The following is a 9906-nucleotide window of genomic DNA, read 5'->3' as shown; positions in this document are numbered from 1 at the left end:
TGGCCCCAGGAATCAAGCATCTGTCTGCTGAGCAGTTAAGCAACAAGACTATCTATAATCATAGACTGTGTGGGGCAGACAGCAATTGCTCCAGAGTTTAATAACTACAGTTATTAACTGGGCCTGGCCCTCTCCCTCTGGAGAGTCAGTCTTCTTCCTAGGCTCCTACACTCCCCTACACAGCCACAGTCCCCTCATCAAAACCAGAAATTTAGCACTGACACAACACGGCCATCCAATCGATGCATCCAAAGTTTCACTGACTGTACCAGTCCTGTCTTTCAAAGCAAAAACAAAACAGAACCAAAAATTTCTTTCCTTTTCCCCCATCCTTTCTGCCCCAGGACTGCCTTCTGGATCACACACTGCATTTAGTTGTCTACAATGTGGAAGAGTTCCTCGGGTTTTCTGTATATGTCACGGCCTTGCCATTTTTGAAGAGTACGAGCCAGTTACTTTGTAGAAGGCCTCTCAGTTTGAGTCTGTTTGATGTTTATTCATGATTAAATTCAGATTATACATTTTCGGTGGTAATGCCACAGAAGTAATGCATCTTTTCAGGAGGCCTGTGATGTCAATATGTCTCCTTGTTGGTGATGTTAACTTTGATCACTTAGTTAAGACAGTGTCTGCCAGGTTTCTTGACTTTGGTAACTGCACTATTTAAATCAATTCCTGAGATAATTATTATTATCTTCATTTTACAGATGAGAAGACTGAGGCACAAAAGACTTGCCAGGGCTGGACACGGTGTCTCATGCCTGTAATTCCAGCACTTTGGGAGGCCGAGGCAAGCAGATCGCCTGAGCTCAGGAGTTTGATACCAGTCTGGACAACATGGTGAAACCCTTTCTCTACCAAAAATATAAAAAATTAGCTAGGTGTGGTGGTGCTACATGGGAGGCTGAGGTCCCTGCTACTTGGGAGGCTGAGGTGGGAGGATTGCTTAAGCCTTGGAAGTCGAGGCTGCAGTGAGCTGAGATCACGCAACTGTACTTTAGCCTGGGTGACAAAGTGAGACCCTGTCTCAAAAAAAAAAAAAAAAAAAAAAAAAAAGACTTGCTGAAAGTCATACTCACAAGCCAGGATCCTAACCCAGTGGGCCTGGTTCCAGGCAAGTACTCCTAGTGACTGCATAGGAGGGAGAGTGCTGTGGCTGGGCCTGGAGGAGGTTGGCTTTGAAAGAGGGGTAACAGTGGGTAGGCAGAAATGTCAATGCGGAGCTGCTAAGCCTGGAGTTCCTCTGTCATGTCTGCTTGGGCATGGTGTCCCCTGGACCCTGGCATTCCCACAGGGGTGACTTCTGCTGAGGATGGGTGTGAGATGTGGCTGGTGCTGACCTGGGCCTGGCACTCTCCCTCTGGAGAGCCAGGGCTGGGTTGGCTTGAGGTTACTACAGCTCCGAGGTCCCATTTTGTGTCAAAGTTCCTTGTAACTTTTGAAAGGTCATGATGTGCCCCCAATTTTGAGCTTGCCACACCTTAGATCATGAACAAAAAGGGATGATCTGTATTTTGGAATGTCATGCAATAAGAGCTGACCCTTGAGCCTCCGACTGGAGTCCCCTGCTCTTCCTGCACTGCTGACCCCACAGTTTGCCCAGACAGGGGCTGCCCTTGGCTGTGCCCTCCTCTTCCTGGCTTCACACAACTCTGCTCCTGCTTTCTGCTCAGTCACATTTCCTCTGCTTCACATAAACACTTCTGGATTCACGCTGCCTTGGTTAGGATGTGGAGCCTGAGGCAGGAGGGAGCTGGGGTATTTATACACTGGGTCCTGTCAGTCATTGTTGAGTGTGAATCCCTCTGCATGTCTGACCTGCTGCATTTGCAGGTTCTGGCACAGAGATGAGATGCTGGTGGTTGGAGCTGATTAAAGTTGGTGCTGGAAAACTAGGGTCTGAAGGCCATAGGGCAAAGAGTCACTGACATCCTAGCTCATGGAATCTTAAAGTTTGGGAGCAGAAAGGGAGCTCAGAGCTATTCTAGCCTACTCCCTCCCTTCTCCCATCGGCCAGGATGTGCTTTGCTGAGCACTGCATTCCCATCATGAAGAGGAGGCTCAGACAGGAGAACATCCCGCAGCCCCCATTTTCCCTCCAAATCTGTCAAGAGGGAGAGACCCTGACATAAGTGCATTTTATTAGGTAAGTTTGGAAGCCTCTTGTTTATGAATTAAATGCAGAAAAGTTATTATTATAATTGATAGATCTTTTTGTTTGTTTGTTTTGTTTGTTTTGAGATAGGGTTTTCTCTGTCACCCAGGCTGGAGTATAGTGGTGGAATCACAGCTCACTGCAACCTTGAACTCCTGGGCTCAAGGAATCCTCTCACCTCAGCCTCCCAAGTATTAATAGATAGGACCACAGGCACATGCCACTACGCCTGGCTAATTTTTTTTCATTTTTTGTAGATAGGGGTCTTGCTATGTTGCCCAGGCTGGTCTCGAACTCCTGGACTCAAGCAATCCTCCTGCCGCAGTCTCCCAAAGTGATTATAGGTGTGAGCTGCCATGCCTGGCCAATATATCTTAACTATTTACTCATACTCCATTATGACCCCAAATAATATGTTTTAAAAAATACTTCAAATTCAGGAAGAAGGTGACTCTCCTCATATGTAATAAATATCAGCATGTACACACACACACACACACACTAACATGTGAATAACACGGCTCTTTCAGTAGGATATGTACTTAAATGTGCTCTGCTTCATGTTCTACCACTGTGCTTTAGCAGCTCTTTGATGGTGAGATGAAGCTCAATTTCTCTGAGCTTTACTTTTATCACGTGCAAAATGGGGATTAAAAACAATATCTACCCCATGAGTAGCAAAGAGTAAACAGTGAATGCTAGATGGTAGTTTAGGAGAAGGAAGTAGGCTTGTTGTACTAGTCAGCTATTGCCAAAACAGTGCTATACCAGCCCCAACTCATTGCCCCCTGGAGGTGCACTTCTGGAATGGTGTCATGAAGGGCTCTGTAGACCCTCTCCCAAGCAAAACAACCATCATTGGTGAAAATTATTGAAAAGAAACAGCCACATAAAATCTCTGGAAATTCTCCTAAGGGCATACTGCAAATGGAAAAGCATTTATTCAAGAATATTACTAAATATTGGTAAGAATGGTGGGGTATGTGGCACTGATCCATGATCTCCTTCCTTTCCCTCCTTGAAGTTTGACTCCAGGTGGATGTGGTCAACGAGATGGACTCCCTCCCTACCTGAGCTCCTGACTTTGGGCTATGGATTCACCATAGTAGATGGCATCTCACATCTCTCCCCAGCTCCATGTTGCAGAAGCTCTGTTACAGACAAGTGTGGCCAAGAGATCCATGGCTCTCTTCCTACACATATGAGCACCACTGGAGTACAGTGGATTAAACATGACAGGGCCCATCTGGGGGCAAGTTTGAGCCTTGTCAGTTTGATATTGGGTGCTAAGTGGAGTGGCAAATCTGGTGTACTTTGTGCTATAAATTTGTCTTTCTGTATTGTCCTGTCATAAAGAGGAGTATCTTAGGATTGAACACAGGCTTAGGACCCCATAAGACTGCTGTACAAGCCAGCCCAGCAAACTGGTCAGTTACAAACCTTGCTGCAGGTCTCTGAAAAAAAAAATACTGGATGAAGTTTCCCTCTCATCTTGTTTCATGTCCTCGGGAGCTTGACCTTGTAACCACGTGGCAGTATTTTCTCTTGGTCTCCACCATCCAGAGAACAGGAATTTTGGAATTCATGTCATAGTTGGCTCTAAAAATTATCCTAAGCAGTTAAAAGTCATTGCAAGCTCAAAACTGACTACTCTAGGCCCCTTCTGGGAATAGCAGTGGAAACTGCCCAATGCTGAATCTTTGTGGCTAAGGCTTTTTCTGTTTCCAATGACAGCCTGGGTTCAGGGTTCAATTCCTGGCTTAGGGAATGAGTCACTCCTTGTTTGATATCTACATGACCTTTACCATTTGTTGATTCTCCTCCCCTCCATGAACCATCTTGAATTTTCCTTTCTCTGAGCACCTGGGAGGTTATGTTTGGTGAAGTTCAAAAGCCAGAAATACTGGTGATTTGGCATGACTAATGTTGGGTAATAAGAGGTTTAAAAGGATTTTTAAAGAGAGCACTGTGGTTAAAAGTCAGCTTAATTAAAACCACATATTAAAGCTCTAACAGCCTGGAACTCCTTGAGAAAAATAGGAGGTGCCACAGACCCTGTTTTGGGAAAAACCTGTTTTCCTCATGAAACCCCAGGAACTGAAAGTGGATAGATCTCTCTCAAAATCTAAAGCTCTGTTCTGTTTTGCATTGTGTTAGCCAACATTTTTGACTTCTGGGGGTACCAGATATTACTTCACATTGTGAGAGAGCTTTGGTGTGTAATGACTAGGTAGGAAATATACTTTTAGGGGTGGCTAATTGCAGTTATGGGGAGATACTCAGCTCTTTGTACGTTTGGATCAGAGAAGCATGCTCTTGGCTACCTAGAAGGTATGAAAATCTCCCCACCCCCACAGTGAGAGATAAGACTCACAGGGGGATGGGCTAATCATAGAATGTGCTGATTGTCTTTGGATTGCATTGCAATGAAATGCATGGTAAAATCTTTGCACGTTGTTCTGTAGTGTTTCTCTTTTGGGGATCTAGGATCCAATATGAAAAATAGGACCTTTAATTTTGGGGATTTTTTTGCCTTCCAGTTGTGCCTAATTATTAGGCTGTAGAAACTGCATGCTTTCCTGGCCCTGTTCCTCCAAGGGCTCCACCCTGAAACCAGTAATCTAAATAAGAAACTGGAAAATGAAAAACCCTACAACTACTGGATCTTCTGTCTGTCTGTGTATTTATATGTGCTGTGTGTGATGTTTATATATGAAAGAGCTCTGATTAATTGGCTTAAAAATAATAAGTGCTTAAATCAAATATTTTGTCAGAAAAATAAAAATTGTAATGACTTTTAGTAGGTTACTGAAGAAACAGTTTTACATGCAAAGTGAAATGTGTTTTTGGTAAGAGATTATAAGAAGGCAATGGACTGTGGGTTTTCTTGGGCCTAGTTTAGATGGCTAAAGGATTGTTTTAAGTTAGGTAGTATAAAGCTGAAAGTTTGAACAAGTTGTGGAAAGCTTGTGAAAAATTAATCTTGTAAAAAATTCTCTGTATGAACATATTGGCCAAAGTAAAAGGGATATTATTTAGTTTTTCCATAAATTGAACACAACAGGTTTTTCTTAGAGCACTTATCTGTTCTTTCACAAAAATTTGTAATGGATTATAAAAGGTTTATGAGAATCTTACTTTATGGTCAAATATTAAAATTAGGTAGATTTATCTATAAGGTTTTATTAAGAATTGGATTTAACATAAGAGTACACTAATCTAAAGGTGAAATTTGACTTATTTGGTATAAAAGTCATACAAAAACTATTCTCAAATATGAAGTGCTGTTTGGCTTTCTTTGGGCTATATTTGTATAAATATATTATTGGTATGTGTTCCAAAATTATGGGAAACTCCTATAATTCTGATATGACTTAGTGTATGTTAATAGTTATAATTGTTATGTAAAATTGTTGTATGCCATAGAAGTAACCAAATTCCTTTTAAAAAAGTTTATTATACTTTAAGTTCTGGGGTACATGTGCAGAATGTGCAGGTTTGTTACTTAGGTATACATGTGGCATGGTGGTTTGCTGCACTCATCAACCTGTCATCTACATTGGGTATTTCTCCTAATGCTATCCCTCCTCTAGCCCCCCACCTCCTGACAGGCCCCAGTGTGTGATGTTCCCCTCTCTGGGTCCATGGGTTCTCATTGTTCAACTCCCACTTATGAGTGAGAACATGCGGTGTTTGGTTTTCTGTTCCTGTGTTAGTTTGCTGAGAATGATGGTTTCCAGCTTAATTCCTGTCCTTGCAAAGGACATGAACTCATCCTTTTTTATAACTGCATAGTATTACATGGTGTATATGTGCCACATTTTCTTTATCCAGTCTATCTTTGATGGGCATTTGGGTTGGTTCCAAGTCTTTGTTATCATGAATAGTGCTGCAATAAACATACATGGGCACGTATCTTTATAGTAGAATGATTTATAATTTTTTGGGTGCATACCAAGTGATGGGATTGCTGGGTCAAATGATATTTCTGGTTCTAGATCCTTGAGGAATTGCCACACTGTCTTCCACAATGGTTGAACTAATATACATTCCCACCAACAGTGTAAAAACATTCCTATTTCTCTACATCCTCTCCAGCATCTGTTGTTTCCTAACTTTTTAATGATCACCATTCTAACTGGAGTCAGATGGTATCTCATTGTGGTTTTGATTTGCATTTCTGTAATGACCAGTGATGATGAGCTTTTTTTCATGTTTGTTGGCTGCATAAATGTCTTCTTTTGAGAAGTGTCTGTTCATATCCTCTTCCCACTTTTTGATGAGGTTGTTTGTTTTTTTCTTGTCAATTTATTTAAGTTCCTTTAGATTCTGGATATTAGCCCTTTGCCAGATGGATAGATTGTAAAAATTTTCTCCCATTCTGTAGGTTGCCTGTTCATTCTGATGATAGTTTCTTTTGCTATGCAGAAGCTCTTTAGTTTAATTAGATGCCATTTATCAATTTTGGCTTTTGTTGCTATGCTTTTTGTGTCATGAAGTCTTTGCCCATGCCTGTGCCCTGAATGGTATCACCTAGGTTTTCTTTTATGGTTTTTATGGTTTTAGGTTTTATGTTCAAGTCTTTAATCTACCTTGAGTTAATTTTTGTATATGGTATAAGGAAGGGGTCCAGTTTCAGTTTTCTGCATATGGCTAGCCAGTTTTCCCAACACCATTTATTAAATAGGGAATCCTTTCCCCATTGCTTGTTTTTGTCAGGTTTGTCAAAGATCAGATGATTGTAGATGTGTGGCATTATTTCTGAGGCCTCTGTTCTGTTCCATTGGTTTATATCTCTGTTTTGGTACCAGTACCATGCTGTTTTGGTTACTGTAGCCATGTAGTACAGTTTGAAGTCAGGTAGCGTGATGCCTCCAGCTTTGCTCTTTTTGCTTAGGATTATCTTGGCTATAAGGGCTCTTTTTTGGTTCCATATGAAATTTAAAGTAGTTTTTTCTAATTCTGTGAAGAAAGTTAGTGGTAGTTTGATGGGGATATCATTGAGTCTATAAATTACTTTGGACAGACAGTATGGCCATTTTCATGATATTGTTTCTTCCTATCCATGAGCGTGGAATGTTCTTCCATTCGTTTGTGTCCTCTCTTATTTCCTTGAGCAGTGGTTTGCAGTTCTCCTTGAAGAGGTCCTTCACATCCCTTGTAAGTTGTATTCCTAAGTACTTTATTCTCTTTGTAGCAATTATGAATGGGAGTTCACTCATAATTTGCTGTCTGTTTGTCTGTTATTGTTGTATAGGAATGCTTGTGATTTTTGCACATTGATTTTGTATCCTGAGACTTTGCTGAAGTTGCTTATCAGCTTAAGGAGATTTTGGGCTGAGAAGATGGGGTTTTCTTTTCTTTCTTTCTTCCTTTTTGTTTTTTTGGAGATGGAGTCTCACTCTTGTTGCCCAGGCTGGAGTGCAATGGTGTGATCTTGGCTCACTGCAACCTCTCCCTCCCGGACTCAAGCAATTCTCCTGCCTCAGCCTCCTGAGTAGCTGGGATTACAGGCTTGTGCCACCATGCCCGGTTGATTTTTTATTTTTAGTAGAGATGAGGTTTCTCCATGTTGGTCAGGCTGGTCTCAAACTGCCGACCTCAGGTGATCTGCCCACCTTGGCCTCCCAAAGTGCTGGGATTACAGGTGTGAGCCACCGTGCCTGGCAATGATGGGGTTTTCTAAATATACAATCATGTCATCTGCAAAGAGACAATTTGACTTCCTCTCTTCCTATTTGAATACACTTTATTTTTTTCTCTTGCCTGATTGCCCTGGCCAGAACTTCCAATACTATGTTGAATAAGAGTGGTGAGAGAGGGCATCCTTGTCTTGTGCTGGTTTTCAAAGGGAATGCTTCCAGGTTTTGCCTATTCAGTATGATATTGGCTGTGGGTTTGTCATAAATAGCTCTTATTATTTTGAGATATATTCCATCAATACCTAGTTTATTGAGAGTTTTTAGCATGAATGGGTGTTGAATTTGATTGAAGGCCCTTTCTGCATCTATTGAGATAATCAAGTGGTTTTTGTCATTGGTTCTGTTTATGTGATGGATTACATTTATTCATTTGCATATGTCAAACCAGCCTTGCATCCCAGGGATGAAGCTGACTTCATCATGGTGGATAAGCTTTTTGATGTGCTGCTGGATTTGGTTTGCCAGTGTTTTATTGAGGATTTTTGCATCGATGTTCATCAGGGATATTGGCCTGAAATTTTCCTTTTTTGGGTCTCTGCCAGGTTTTGATATCAGGCTGATGCTGGCCTCATAAAATGAGTTAGGGAGGAGTTCCTCTTTTTCTATTATTTGGAATAGTTTCAGAAGGAATGGTATACCAGCTCCTCTTTGTACCTCTGGTAGAATTTGGCTGGGAATCCGTCTGGTCCTGGACTTTTTTTTGTTGGTAGGATATTAATTACTGCCTCAATTTCAGACCTTGTTATTGGTCTATTCAGGGATTTGACTTCTTCCTGGTTTACTCTTGGGAGGGTGTATGTGTCCAGGAATTTATCCATTTCTTCTAGATTTTCTAGTTTATTTGCATAGGTGTTTATAGTATTCTCTGATAGTAGTTTGTGTTTCTGTGGGATCAGTGGTGATATCCCCTTTATTATTTTTTATTGTGTCTATTTGATTCTTCTCTCTTTTCTTTTTTTATTAGTCTTGCTAGTGGTCTATCTATTTTGTTAATCTTTTCAAAAAACCAGCTTCTGGATTCATGGATTTTTTGGAGGGTTTTTTGTGTCTCTGTCTCCTTCAGTGCTGCTCTGATCTTAGTTATTTCTTGTCTTCTGCTAGCTTTTGAATTTATTTGCTCTTGCCTCTCTAGTTCTTTTAATTGTGATGTTAGGGTGTTGATTTTAGACCTTTCCTGCTTTCTCCTGTGGGCATTTAGTGCTATAGATTTCCCTGTAAACACTGCTTTAGCTGTGCCAAAGATTCTGGTATGTTGTGTCTTCGTTCTCATTGGTTTCAAAGAACTTATTTATTCCTGCCTTAATTTCATTATTTACCAAGTAGTCATTCAGGAGTAGGTTGTTCAGTTTCCACGTAGTTGTATGGTTTTGAGTGAGTTTCTGAATCCTCAGTTCTAATTTGATTGCACTGTGATCTGAGAGACTGTTTGTTATGATTCCCATTCTTTTGCATTGGCTGGAGGAGTGTTTTACTTCCAATTATGTGGTCGATTTTAGAATAAGTTTGATGCAGTGCTGAGAAGAATGTATATTCTCTTGATTTGGGGTGGAGAATTCTGTAGATGTCTATTAGGTCTGCTTGGTCCAGAGCTGAGTTCAAGTCCTGAATATCCTTGTTAATTTTCTGTCTCATTGGTCTGTCTAATATTGACAGTGGGGTGTTAAGGTCTCCGACTATTAATGTGTGGGAGTCTAAGTCTCTTTGTAGGTCTTTAACAACTTGCTTTATGAATTTGAGTGCTCCTGTATTGGGTGCTTGTATGTTTAGGATAGTTAGCTCTTCCTGTTAAATTGATTCCTTTACGATTATGTAATGCTCTTTTTGTCCTTTTTGATCGTTGTTTGTTTAAAGACTGTTTTATCATAGACTAGGATTGCAACCCCTGCTTTTTTTTTTTTTTTTTTTTGCTTTCCACTTGCTTGGTAAATAGTCCTCCATCCCTTTATTTTGAGCCTATGTGTATCTTTGCATGTGTGATGGGTCTCCTGAATACAGCACACCGATGGGTCTCGACTCTATCCAATTTGCCAGTCCGTGTCTTTTAACTGG

This window comes from Pan paniscus, chromosome 21 (genome assembly GCF_029289425.2).
Source record: "Pan paniscus chromosome 21, NHGRI_mPanPan1-v2.0_pri, whole genome shotgun sequence".
NCBI classification, from domain to species: domain Eukaryota; kingdom Metazoa; phylum Chordata; class Mammalia; order Primates; family Hominidae; genus Pan; species Pan paniscus.
Note: the sequence above shows the minus strand (reverse complement) of the source record.